This window comes from Nerophis lumbriciformis, linkage group LG01 (assembly GCF_033978685.3).
Source record: "Nerophis lumbriciformis linkage group LG01, RoL_Nlum_v2.1, whole genome shotgun sequence".
In the NCBI taxonomy this organism is placed as follows: domain Eukaryota; kingdom Metazoa; phylum Chordata; class Actinopteri; order Syngnathiformes; family Syngnathidae; genus Nerophis; species Nerophis lumbriciformis.
This window is the reverse complement of record NC_084548.2, coordinates 50,356,108-50,369,980: the sequence shown is the minus strand read 5'-3', so window position 1 is coordinate 50,369,980 and position 13,873 is coordinate 50,356,108. Positions and strand designations below refer to the sequence as shown.

The 13,873-nt window shown below is 47.0% G+C and overlaps 2 long non-coding RNA genes across 2 annotated transcripts; both read left to right on the top strand.

Annotated features, from left to right (window-relative positions):
* Positions 1-8,084: 8,084 nt before the first annotated feature.
* LOC133613920 (uncharacterized) lies at positions 8,085-9,226 on the top strand. Its single transcript, XR_009816519.1, has 3 exons — positions 8,085-8,229; positions 8,810-8,867; positions 9,104-9,226. It is a non-coding gene; the product is annotated as an uncharacterized lncRNA (long non-coding RNA).
* A 1,365-nt stretch (positions 9,227-10,591) lies between these two features.
* On the top strand, positions 10,592-13,222 carry LOC140679391 (uncharacterized). The gene is made up of 2 exons (XR_012050808.1): positions 10,592-10,645; positions 13,055-13,222. It is a non-coding gene; the product is annotated as an uncharacterized lncRNA (long non-coding RNA).
* The last annotated feature ends 651 nt before the right edge of the window (positions 13,223-13,873 follow it).

The following is a 13,873-nucleotide window of genomic DNA, read 5'->3' as shown; positions in this document are numbered from 1 at the left end:
TTTTATTCCCTGAGAGGAAGACTGGTCGTGACGCAACAATAGCAATATGTAATATGTTCAATATTTACCGTATTATGGTCATTTTAATCAATGCCAGGACTGATTTCTTCAGCGCATTAACTCATGTTTCCAAAGCAGCTCACATCCGACTTCCGGCAACAAATATATGTTCCTATTGTTGGTAACAGAGACATGTGTGTTCTAATCATGGCAGACTTGGTAACAGACAACAAAGACAACTATTTTTGGACAAATGAGGATCGCAACCGTATCTTTTTGAAGATGAACATACAAAGGATGAACTGCTGCTTTTAGAAGCGAGCACAAAGGAAGGGTCAATCAATCAATCAATCAATGTTTATTTATATAACCCTAAATCACAAGTGTCTCAAAGGGCTGCACAAGCCACAACGACATCCTCGGTACAGAGCCCACATAAGGGCAAGGAAAAACTCACCCCAGTGAGACGTCGATGTGAATGACTATGAGAAACCTTGGAGAGGACCGCATATGTGGGTAACCCCCCCCCCCCCCCCCCCCCCCCCCTCTTGGGGAGAAGGAATGCAATGGATGTCGAGTGGGTCTGACATAATATTGTGAGAGTCCAGTCCATAGTGGATCCAACATAATAGTAAGAGTCCAGTCCATAGTGGGGCCAGCAGGACACCATCCCGAGCGGAGACGAGTCAGCAGCGCAGAGATGTTCCCAACCGATGCACAGGTCCACCCGGGGTCCCGACTCTGGACAGCCAGCACTTCATCCATGGCCACCGGACCTGTGCCCCCCCTCCACAAGGGATAGGGGGGAGCAGAGGAGAAAAGAAAAGAAACGGCAGATCAACTGGTCTAAAAGGGGGGTCTATTTAAAGGCTAGAGTATACAAATGAGTTTTAAGATGGGACTTACATGCTTCTACTGAGGTAGCATCTCTAATTGTTACCGGGAGGGCATTCCATAGTACTGGAGCCCGAATAGAAAACGCTCTATAGTCCGCAGACTTTTTTTGGGCTCTGGTAATCACTAATGAGCCGGAGTTCTTTGAACGCAGATTTCTTGCCGGGACATATGGTACAATACAATCGGCAAGATAGGCTGGAGCTAAACCGTGTAGTATTTTATACGTAAGTAGTAAAACCTTAAAGTCACATCTTAAGTGCACAGGAAGCCAGTGCAGGTGAGTCAGTATAGGTGTAATATGATCAAACTTTCTTGTTCTTGTCAAAAGTCTAGCAGCCGCATTTTGTACCAATTGCAATCTTTTAATGCTAGACATAGGGAGACCCGAAAATAATACGTTACAGTAATCGAGACGAGACGTAACGAACACATGAATAATGATCTCAGCGTCGCTAGTGGATAAAATAGAACGAATTTTAGCGATATTACTGAGATGAAAGAAGGCCGTTTTAGTAACACTCTTAATGTGTGACTCAAACGAAAGAGTTGGGTCGAAGATAATACCCAGATTCTTTACTGAGTCGCCTTGTGTAATTGTTTGGTTGTCAAATGTTAAGGTGGTATTATTAAATTAAATGTTGGTGTTTAGCAGGACCGATAATCAGCATTTCCGTTTTCTTGGCGTTGAGTTGCAAGAAGTTAGCGGACATCCATTGTTTGATTTCATTAAGACACGCCGGTGAGACGTTTGAGCAGACTGAAGCCGAGAGAGTGTGAAAGTTACGACACTATAAATGTGGAACTTGGAGACGAGCTCTTTCGACACATGGTGTGCTTAACCAAACTAAACCAAAAAAAAAACTCCGCCAGCCAGCTGCCCCAAACGCACAACTGTCAATCGAGTGAGTCACACTTTAATATCGATCATGATAGACGCAGCACGCCATGCGTGTTAGTACAACTACAGTACGTACGCTGTCTGGCTAGACCCACACAGCAGAAGACTCCTATGCGAATCCGCCTTCAAGTCGCCCAAACCGCGTTACTGTCACATTCGTTTTGGCTCCGCCTAGAGGATCCGCTGCGCTTCCGAAAATTGTACGGTCAGACGGCGGATCCTGAGCGGACCCGTGTCTGATTCGCGTACGCGGACGCGGCAAACTAAACCGGCGCGCGGCGCCTACAGTATAGGCTCCGCCTACGTGGATACTGAGCGACCAATGTCTGCACCCGCGGACGTGGACGCGCATGAGCCAAGATCGATCATTTGTGGACTTTCTTTGCTGGAACACGAACGTAAGTATAGATTTATTGATTTATTGCTAGATTCACAGTAAAGATCGGCCTTTGTGTTTCCATCATCATTTATGTATGATTGTAATGACGTTGTTTGATATTAGGACTAGCAGTAAAATTTTATACAAGGGGCAAGAACACCCTGGACCACGTGTATACCAACATAAAGCACGCGTACAGAGCTACACCCCTCCCCCAGCTTGGACAGTCAGACCATCTTTCCCTCCTGCTCTCTCCTACCTACACCCCCATCAGACGCCAGGCCAGGCCTATCACAAAGACTGTTATGACCTGGCCTGACGATGCACTCCCCAAACTTCAGGACTGCTTCCAACACACAGACTGGGACCTCTTCCAACAACAGGAGCTGGAGACAGCCACAGGAACGGTGCTGGACTACACAAAGTTCTGCATCGGGAATGTGACTGTGGAAAAAACCATCCGGGTTTACCCCAACAAGAAACCCTGGATGACCAGCCAGGTCCGCACACTCCTCAGGGCCCGCGACGCAGCCTTCAGGTCAGGGGACAGGGCACTGTACAGTGTTGCTAGAGCCGACCTGAAGAGAGGGATTAAAAAAGCAAAGGCGGACCACAGGAGGTGCATAGAGTCCCATCTGTCCAGCAAAAACTCACGGGAGGTGTGGCGGGGCATTCAGGACATCACGAATTTTAGAGGCTGCAATATGACAACTGCGGATCAGAGTGCGACACTGGCAGAGGAGCTTAACTGTTTCTTTGCCCGTTTCGAAACCCCCCAGCGACACTCATCTGCTCCAGCCCTGCCCCCGCCCCCACCGGGCTCCGGCGCCACTCCACTCACTGTACAGGAGCACAGTGTCAGACGAGTGCTCCTGGCTGTGAACCACAGGAAGGCTACCGAACCAGACGGAGTACCTGGAAAGGTGCTCAGGACGTGCGCCCACCAGCTCGCTCCTCCCCTCACCAGGATCTTCAACCTCTCCCTGGCTCAGGCAGTCATCCCATCCTGCCTGAAGTCATCTACAATAATCCCGGTGCCGAAGAAGTCTCCCATCACCAGCCTGAATGATTACCGACCAGTGGCCCTCACTCCGGTAATCATGAAGTGCTTCGAGCAACTTGTTCTCCAGCACATCAACGACCATATCCCTCCAGACTTCGACCCCCACCAGTTCGCATACCGGGCGAACAGGTCCACAGAGGACGCCATCGCTGTTGCTCTCCACTCTGCTCTGAACCACCTGGAGCAGCAGCAGAGCTACGTCCGGATGCTCTCTGTGGACTATAGCTCTGCCTTCAATACAATAATCCCGGACAGACTCTGCAATAAACTGGACATTCTTGGCCTCCCCCCTCTCACAAACGCCTGGATAAGGGACTTCCTAACGGACCGACCCCAGAATGTGAGACTTGGCCCGCACCTCTCATCCTCCCGCACGCTGAGCATCGGCTCCCCACAGAGCTGTGTGCTGAGCCCCCTCCTCTACTGCCTTTACACCCATGACTGCAGTCCGGCCCACAGTGACAACCTTACCGTCAAGTTCGCCGACGATACCACAGTGGTCGGGCTCATCTCCAGGGGTGACGAGGCTGCCTACAGAGAGGAGGTCCTGAAGCTGACGGCCTGGTCTTCGGAGAACAACCTCGCTCTCAACACCAGCAAGACCAGAGAGATCATCGTCGACTTCAGGAGGAGCAGCACCGACCCTGCCCCCCTCTACATCAACGGCGAGCGTGTAGAGAGGGTCCACACCTTCAGGTACCTTGGAGTCCACATCTCTAATGACTTCTCCTGGACAGTCAACACCACATCAATCATCAAGAAGGCTCGGCAGCGGCTACACTTCCTTAGAGTCCTCGGGAAGTACAACCTGAAGCCTGACCTGCTGCTGACCTTCTACCGCTCGTCCATCGAGAGCCTGCTGACCTACTGTATTACGGTATGGTACGGCAGCTGCACTGCAGCAGACAGGGAGAGGCTGCAAAGAGTGGTCAAGACGGCTCAGAAGATCATCGGCCGCCCTCTCCCCTCTCTGACGGACATCTACACCTCCCGCTGCCTCAACAGAGCCAGTGCCATCATCAAGGACAACACCCACCCTGGCTCTGACCTGTTCCACCTGCTGCCCTCTGGGAAGCGCTACAGGTGCATTAAAACCAAAACAAACAGGCTAAAGAACAGCTTCTTCCCCAGGGCCATAACCATCCTGAACGGACTGCCCCATTGTCCCTCATAACTGCCTTCTCTTCGGTGCAATAACCCATTCCACCAACCACCCTGTTTTTGTTTTTGTTTTTTTCATGTATATATTCATTTCACACCATATTCATTGCACTTCTACATTTTTTATATTTTTATATATTTGCACATTGTTTTTCTAGCATGCACACATCGCACTGTATGGAATGGCCTCAATCTCGTTACCTTGCGTAATGACAATAAAGCTGATTCTGATTCTGATTCTGATTCTGATAACCATCCATCCATCCATCCTCTTCCGCTTATCCGAGGTCGGGTCGCGGGGGCAGCAGCTTAAGCAGGGAAGCCCAGACTTCCCTCTCCCCAGCCACTTCGTCCAGCTCCTCCCGGGGGATCCCGAGGCGTTCCCAGGCCAGCCGGGAGAGATAGTCTTCCCAGCGTGTCCTGGGTCTTCCCCGTGGCCTCCTACCGGTCGGACGTGCCCGAAACACCTTCCTAGGGAGGCGTTCGGGTGGCATCCTGACCAGATGCCCGAACCACCTCATCTGGCTCCTCTCGATGTGGAGGAGCAGCGGCTTTACTTTGAGCTCCCCCCGAATGACAGAGCTTCTCACCTTATCTCTAAGGGAGAGCCCCGCCACTCGGCGGAGGCAACTCATTTCGGCCGCTTGTACCCGTGATCTTGTCCTTTCGGTCATGACCCAAAGCTCATGACCATAGGTGAGGATGGGAACGTAGATCGACCGGTAAATCGAGAGCTTTGCCTTCCGGCTCAGCTCCTTCTTCACCACAACGGATCGATACAGCGTCCGCATTACTGAAGACGCCGCACCGATCCGCCTGTCGATCTCACGATCCACTCTTCCCCCACTCGTGAACAAGACTTCGAGGTACTTGAACTCCTCCACTTGGGGCAAGATCTCCTCCCCCAACCCGGAGATGGCACTCCACCCTTTTCCGGGAGAGAACCATGGACTCGGACTTGGAGGTGCTGATTCCCATCCCAGTCGCTTCACACTCGGCTGCGAACCGATCCAGCGAGAGCTGAAGATCTTGGCCAGAGGAAGCCATCAGGACCACATCATCTGCAAATAACAGAGACCTAATCCTGCAGCCACCAAACCAGATCCCCTCAACGCCCTGACTGTGCCTAGAAATTCTGTCCATAAAGGTTATGAACAGAATCGGTGACAAAGGGCAGCCTTGGCGGAGTCCAACCCTCACTGGAAACGTGTCCGACTTACTGCCGGCAATGCGGACCAAGCTCTGGCACTGATTATACAGGGAGCGAACTGCCACAATAAGACAGTCCGATACCCCATACTCTCTGAGCACTCCCCACAGGACTTCCCGGGGTACACGGTCGAATGCCTTCTCCAAGTCCACAAAGCACATGTAGAATGGTTGGGCAAACTCCCATGCACCCTCAAGGTCCTTGCCGAGAGTATAGAGCTGGTCCACAGTTCCACGACCAGGACGAAAACCACACTGTTCCTCCTGAATCCGAGGTTGGACTATCCGGCGTAGCCTCCTCTCCAGTACACCTGAATAGACATTTACCGGGAAGGCTGAGGAGTGTGATCCCACGATAGTTGGAACACACCCTCCGGTTCCCCTTCTTAAAGAGAGGAACCACCACCCCGGTCTGCCAATCCAGAGGTACCGCCCCCGATGTCCACGCGATGTTGCAGAGTCTTGTCAACCAAGACAGCCCCACAACATACAGAGCCTTAAGGAACTCCGGGCGGATCTCATCCACCCCCGGGGCCTTGCCACCGAGGAGCTTTTTAACTACCTCGGCAACCTCAGCCCCAGAAATAGGAGAGCCCACCACAGATTCCCCAGGCCCTGCTTCCTCATAGGAAGACGTGCTGGTAGGATTGAGGAGGTCTTCGAAGTATTCCCTCCACCGATCCACAACATCCGCAGTCGAGGTCAGCAGAGCACCATCCCCACCATACACGGTGTTGACACTGCACTGCTGCCCCTTCCTGAGGCGGCGGATGGTGGTCCAGAATTGCTTCGAAGCCGTCCGGAAGTCTTTTTCCATGGCCTCTCCGAACTCCTCCCATGTCCGAGTTTTTGCCTCCGCGACCGCTGAAGCCGCACACCGCTTGGCCTGTCGGTACCTGTCTGCTGCCTCAGGAGTCCCATGAGCCAAAAGAACCCGATAGGACTCCTTCTTCAGCCTGACGGCATCCCTCACCGCCGGCGTCCACCAACGGGTTCTAGGATTACCGCCACGACAGGCACCAACTACCTTGCGGCCACAGCTCCAATCGGCCGCCTCGACAACAGAGGTACGGAACATCGTCCACTCGGACTCAATGTCCAGCACCTCCCTCGTGACATGTTCAAAGTTCTTCCGGAGGTGGGAATTGAAACTCTCTCTGACAGGAGACTCTGCCAGGCGTTCCCAGCAAACCCTCACAATGCGTTTGGGCCTGCCAGGTCTGTCAGGCATCCTCCCCCACCATCGCAGCCAACTCACCACAAGGTGGTGATCGGTAGAAATCTCCGTCCCTCTCTTCACCCAAGTGTCCAAAACATGAGACCGCAAATCCGATGACACAACTACAAAGTCGATCATGGAACTGCGGCCTAGGGTGTCCTGGTGCCAAGTGCACATAAGGACACCCTTATGTTTGAACATGGTGTTTGTTATCGACAATCTGTGACGAGCACAAAAGTCCAATAACAGAACACCACTCGGGTTCAGATCCGGGCGGCCATTCTTCCCAATCACACCTCTCCAGGTTTCACTGTCGCTGCCAACATGAGCGTTGAAGTCCCCCAGTAGAACGAGGGAATCACCCGGGGGAGCACTCTCCAGTACTCCCTCGAGTGAATCCAAAAAGGGTGGGTACTCTGAGCTGCCGTTTGGCGCGTAAACGCAAACAACAGTTAGGACCCGTCCCCCCACCCGAAGGCGGAGGGAAGCTACCCTCTCGTCCACCGGGTTGAACTCCAACGTGCAGGCTTTGAGCCGAGGGGCAACAAGAATTGCCACCCCAGCCCGTCGCCTCTCACTGCCGGCAACGCCAGAGTGGAAGAGAGTCCAGCCCCTATCAAGAGAAGTGGTTCCAGAGCCCTTGCTGTGCGTCGAAGTGAGTCCGACTATATCTAGCCGGAACTTCTCCACCTCACGCACTAGCTCAGGCTCCTTCCCCCCCAGCGAAGTGACGTTCCACGTCCCAAGAGCCAGCTTATGTAGCCGAGGATCGGACCGCCAAGCGCCCTGCCCTCGGCTGCCGCCCAGCTCACACTGCACCCGACCTCTATGGCCCCTGCTATGGGTGGTGATCCCATTGGAGGGGGGACCCACGTTGCCTCTTCGGGCTGTGCCCGGCCGGGCCCCATGGGGACAGGCCCGGCCACCAGGCGCTCGCCATCGTGCCCCACTTCCGGAAACTTTATATTCTGTAAAAAAGGCTATTTTGTTTAAAATGGAATGGCAATGTTTTCATCCAATCACAGCCAGGACCTTGGCCATAGGCTCGGCCAATCAATGACTTGCAGGCTGGTGGACTGGCGAATGACAGGAGAGGAGGGGCGGGACAAGGAGAGAGAGGGAAAACACAGAGGCGAAGATGCGTCCTCGTTTGGGAGGGAAAATTGTTTTTTTACTCAAGTATATGACTAACCGTCGTCAACGTGGGAGTCTCGTCACGTCAGAGAAGGACGACGCCAGCCTGTTGACTGCTGCAGTACGGACGTGTTTGTGGCTAACTTTATATTCTGTAAAAAAAAAAGCAATTTTATTTAAAATGGAATAGCAATTTCGGCAGAATATGTTATGGTAGTTAAGTAAAGTTTATTTGCTGTGTATTTTTCTTGATGCGACGCTCGGAACTGGTAAGTCACGTTTTTTATGTCTCATCTCCTTTTATTTTTTTTATAAACTTTTTGGTTGTCGCTCTTAAAGTATTCTATAAGAATGCACACTGTCTTGTGACTTGTTGATAAGCATGCGGGTTAAATTTCGAGATTAGGGTTGTTAAATTGTTGTAAAAATCAGACTTTTATATGCTAAATGCTGCCGCTAGCACTAAGCTAACCACGTGGATTAGTTAAATGGTAGCTAGCGGCAGATATTACTCGTGAGTTTGCGCACGGGCCAAAAAATTCCGCTGTGGACTGTGACGCCCTGTTTTTGTTTCCATTCAAAAAAAGAAATGGTGAATAAATCCTCCACGACTCAACTCCTGTTTGTGCATCACTATAAAAGACACAACGCAGAACAGTGACTGTTACATATATAATGTATAATGTAAAGTGTCTATCTGCAATCTTTATAATTAAAATGAATGAATTAGAAATTATTTTAATCACTGTTTACATCAGTTCAGACAACTAATGTATTTTGCGCCTGTTCGCAATTTCTTATGCGACTGTATGGAACTTGGTCCCATCTTCTATTTTGTGTGTTTTGCAGCATCATCTACTGCCTGGATTTTTGCCTACAACTGCTCCTGCTGCGTTCGCTTAATCAAGTAAGATACTTTCTGCTTTGTTAAAATGTAATGTTGCTTACACATTTTTCTAGCAGCTCTTGGCCTATTCAGGGGGCTGAATCAAGAAGTGCACCCACAATTTAACGTTGCCCTATATCTTGTCTAGTTTGTAGCAATGAAACAGACAACACCACCATTTAACAATGTATTTATTTAAATACAACATTAGAAACAATGATCAATGATAAACTTTACTGTATTTTCTTGTCTTTTAGCGCAAACATGAATAGAAAGACTGTGCCTGTCTCTTTATCAACCTTAAGACAAAGGACACGTGTAGACGTTCAAAAAAGGCTTCATCATTGTGGCATGCAAATTCATAAATTTCTTGTTTAAAAATAACGTCATAGTTGCTTCTCTTTCTGCTTGGAATAACCTATTCTGTCTATGTTCTGACCAGGTCTCTTGTAAGAGAGAGACCTGATACATCATCATCAATAATAATAATTATGCAGCACGGTGGAAGAGGGGTTAGTGCTTCTGCCTCACAATACGAAGGTCCTGAGTAGTCTTGGGTTCAATCCCGGGCTCGGGATCTTTCTGTGTGGAGTTTGTATGTTCTCCCCGTGACTGCGTGGGTTCACTCCGGGTACTCCGGCTTCCTCCCACTTCCAAAAACATGCACCTGGGGATAGGTTGATTGGCAACACTAAATAAATAATAAAATAATGCAACAATATCGAAACGGCTGCAACACCTCAGACCTGCAATCTGAGGCAGAGAATGAGGTTGAGCTGCCAGAAAAAAGGAACAGGTAGCCAGTGTAAGTGTGTTTTGTCTTGTTTTGTAGGAAAGAGCCTGGATCCAGCCTGGCCTACAGGCAACATAGCGAGGGGGAAGAATGGCCGACAACATTTCCTGCTCTGGTGAGCAATAACTGACAAATACCGGATGGTCATTCTGTGCCACGGATTTTGGAAAAAATCCAAATTCACAACCAATCACATATTTTCTTCAAACTTTGTCAATAACTTTTGTCATTAACTAAGGTCAGTAGCTAATGTCAGGATTATGAGTAATGAGGATAAACACTGAAACATGATACATTTTATACTGCTGTTTGTCAACAGTGGCTGAGGTCCAGATCCTTAGCCTGCTGGAAACTATTAAACACACCCAAGACCAGCTGATGGCGAAGGTCAACTTCTTAACCAGCAGGTTGACCATTACCCCGGGGCCAGAAGTTGAAATGCCGGCCAATATCCAGTTTCCACTGGAACAGTTGGAGGCAGTGGAGGCAATTTTGAATGAACCATCAAATGGCCCAGCTCGACAAAGAGTGGTGAGGTTTCTTACTTAATATGAATGGTGCCATTAGGTTTATTGATTGTCCATGATTATGCAAATAATCTATTGAATCAGCCCTGACAACCAGGCCTGTCCTGAACCGCCTTTTCCAAGTGGTAAGATTGTCAGTGAGCCACAATCTGCCTGGTTTGACATCGTGTGCAAAGGTAGCATAGGTCCATGAGCCAAGAGAACAGGTTATGTTTTTTTTACATTTCTGGACGCTTTCAACAGGAACAAAAACATTTTAAATGCAACTTAAGCTTAAAAATGTTTATCTGTTTGTTTAAAAAGATGTCTTTGCCTTTTAGATTTCTTCTTTGGCCACCATTGGAGGCCAGGATGTGAAGCGGGTGACCTGGAACATCCTGGGCAGGATGTTCACAGATGACGTTTCAGATCAGATCAATTGGAGGGTGTCAACAACAAAAAGGCCTTTAGCAGAATGGCAACAAAGACCTTGCTTTTCAGTAAGTATATAATTCAAAGTAATATTACATACGTTCAAAGTCAATAGTGGGGCCAGCCTTAAAAATCGTAGCAACCATCATACCTGTAGCTGCTCCCAAACGTATTCTCTTGGTCAGATTAACGTAACGCTTCAACTGATGTTTGTCGACTTCCTTTATTGCGTTTCTTCGCATTCATTATTATTTTTTAAAGAAAGAAACAGTCTACATGGCAGCTTTGTGTGATTAGAGTAACCATTGCTACATTTTCTTGTTACATTTCACCTGTTTGCTCTTTAAATACCACTTTTAATGTAATTTATTTTTTTCAATCATATTTTTAAAATGTGCCGTGGGGCCGTTAAAAAAAATGACCTGCGGGCCGCAAATGGCCCCCGGGCCGTACTTTGGACACCCCTGGCCTACACGAATACAAACATAGAATGATAGTACAGATATAATAAGAAAACAATGTCAACTTCCCAAAGTTGGGTTATGGATATTTATTTATGCCCCCCGCCGCCGTCATCCAACAGAATCAAACAAACATGACAAAACCACACCGATTTATCTACATACAGTACTCTTTATGGATCTAACTAAAGCATTCGACACAATTAATCACAATATTTTAATCAAAAAACTAGAACGATATTGCATCAGAGGGTTAGTCTTCAACTGGATAAGAAGTTATCTAATGAACAGGAAACAATACGTGAAGCTAGGCGAACACACCTCTACAACGCTAAATATATCCTGTGGTGTACCTCAGGGATCAATACTAGGCCCTAATTATTCAATCTATATATAAATGACATTTGTAAAGTTACAAAAGATATAAAGTTAGTATTATTTGCGGATGATACAACAGCGTTTTGTTCAGGAGAGAACACACAGAAGATACTACAAATAATAACAGAAGAAATTAACAAATTAAAAAGATGGTTTGACAAAAACAGACTATCGTTGAATCTCAGTAAAAGTAAAATAATGCTATTTGGTAACAGTAGAAGAGAAAGTCAAACACAAATACAAATAGACGGAATAGAAATTGAAAGAGTAAATGAAACCAAATTTCTAGGTATAATGATTGATGATAAATTGAACTGGAAATCTCACGTAAAAAATATACAACATAAAGTAGCAAGAAACACGTCAATAATGAATAAAGCAAAACATGTTCTAGACAAAAAATCACTTCATATTCTCTACTGCTCACTAGTGTTACCATATCTGAGTTACTGTGTAGAAATATGGGGAAATAATTACAAAAGTACACTTCATTCATTAACGGTGTTACAAAAAAGATCAGTTAGAATAATACATAATGTTGGATATAGAGAACATACAAATCCTTTATTTATTGAATCAAAGATACTGAAATTCTACGACATAGTGAATTTGCAAACAGCTAAAATGATACACAAAGCAAACTATAACCTGCTACCCAAGAATATACAACAATTATTCTCAAAAAAAGAGAAATATTATCTTAGAGAGAAATGTAATTTAAAACATTTGTATGCACGTACGACACTTAAGACCTTCAGTATATCAGTATGTGGAATTAAATGATGGAATGGATTAAGCAAAGCAATCAAACAATGTACTAATATGATCCACTTCAAGAAACTTTTCAAACTTAAAGTGTTTACAAAGTACAAAGAAGAAGAACCATGATAAACATTCTGAATTTATTTAACTCATCCATTCTTTCATTCTTTCACTCACAAAATAATCTTACTTATCTCAACATATGAAATGTAACTTACTTCACCAATTATTATTTATTTACTTATTTTTATTGTGATTACTTATGGAGTATATTGTGAATAAATTGAGAACAGGAAGTGAACAAAAGTTTTAGCAACTGTTATGTAAAAGAAAAGGGGTAGGATTAAATAAGCTCTGCTTCTTCCTACTCCTTTTCGAACATGTTGAAAAGAGAAACTGGAGATTGTGATGTATCATGTTGTATGCTTGCATGTTCCAAATAAACTCAAACTCAAGGAACCAAATAATGATATTGTTTGAAAATTTTGGATTGTTTCTTTTTCAAATGTAATCTCCTTAATACCTAGAGCCAGATGAGGTGGTTTGGGCATCTGGTCAGGATGCCACCCGAACGCTTCCCTCGGGAGGTGTTTAGGGCACGTCCGACCGGTAGGAAGCCACGGGGAAGACCCAGGACACGTTGGGAAGACTATGTCTCCCGGCTGGCCTGGGAACGCCTCGGGATCCCCCAGTAGGAGCTGGACGAAGTGGGAAGTCTGAGCTTCCCTGCTTAGGCTGCTGCCCCCGCGACCGACCTCGGATAAGCGGAAGAAGATGGATGGATGGCATATTTTGTATTGTGTAAGCATACTTGGCTTTGGATGCTTCATACCATAAACATAAACATATCTGTCTTGTAATCTTTTTTGATTACAGGTGCTGTGAGAAAAAATGTGGTGACAAGGTCAGCCACGGACGCTGAGGTCACCAAACACGCCATCAGGTGGTTCAACCTGGCGGCGGATCGGGCAACCAGGAGACGAGTCCCGCCTCCACCTCCTCAGGAGGAATAGAAATGTATCAATTAAACAATCTTTTATTGAACTTCTTGTCATTCACCAGTTATTCATTTTCTGATATGTTAGCTGTGCATGGAGCAGCATTTCATTGAAGTTGTAGCCTAATAGATTAAATATGTATATTTACTATTTATATATTTACTTTATAGAGTAAATTGACCATTTTCTGTTTCTGCCTATTGACAATGTTGTTAGTTTAAAAATACAAGGCAATGCATATGTAAGCCTATATTGCTGTGGTAGGGCTTAGTGAATTTTTTAGTTTCCTATTTTATCCTACAACAAGAACAGAAGGGATTTTGAAAATGAGATAAACGTGTCCAAAACGGACCCAGATGAGCCAGGGTTTTTATGAGTCCATGGCTGGTCCGCGGAGCTTAGGTTTTGATCACGGATGCGGAGCGGATCCAGCTCGGCGCCACGGCGGGTCCGCGCCACGCCTCCGTGGCGGATGTAATCCTGAGAGCAAGTGGACGCCGATACGGGTCCGTTTCGCGGGTCCGTTCCGGAACGCACGATAGCTCCGCGGGGGATCCGCCGCGGAGTCTTTTTGCTGTGTGGGGATCAGCTGTGTACAAACAAAACATGAAATGAAGCCTAATACTTTACAGATACTGTAATATGACTTTTCATGGTTTTCAGTCACAACAAATTGCTGTCCTATCGCAGTGTTGTG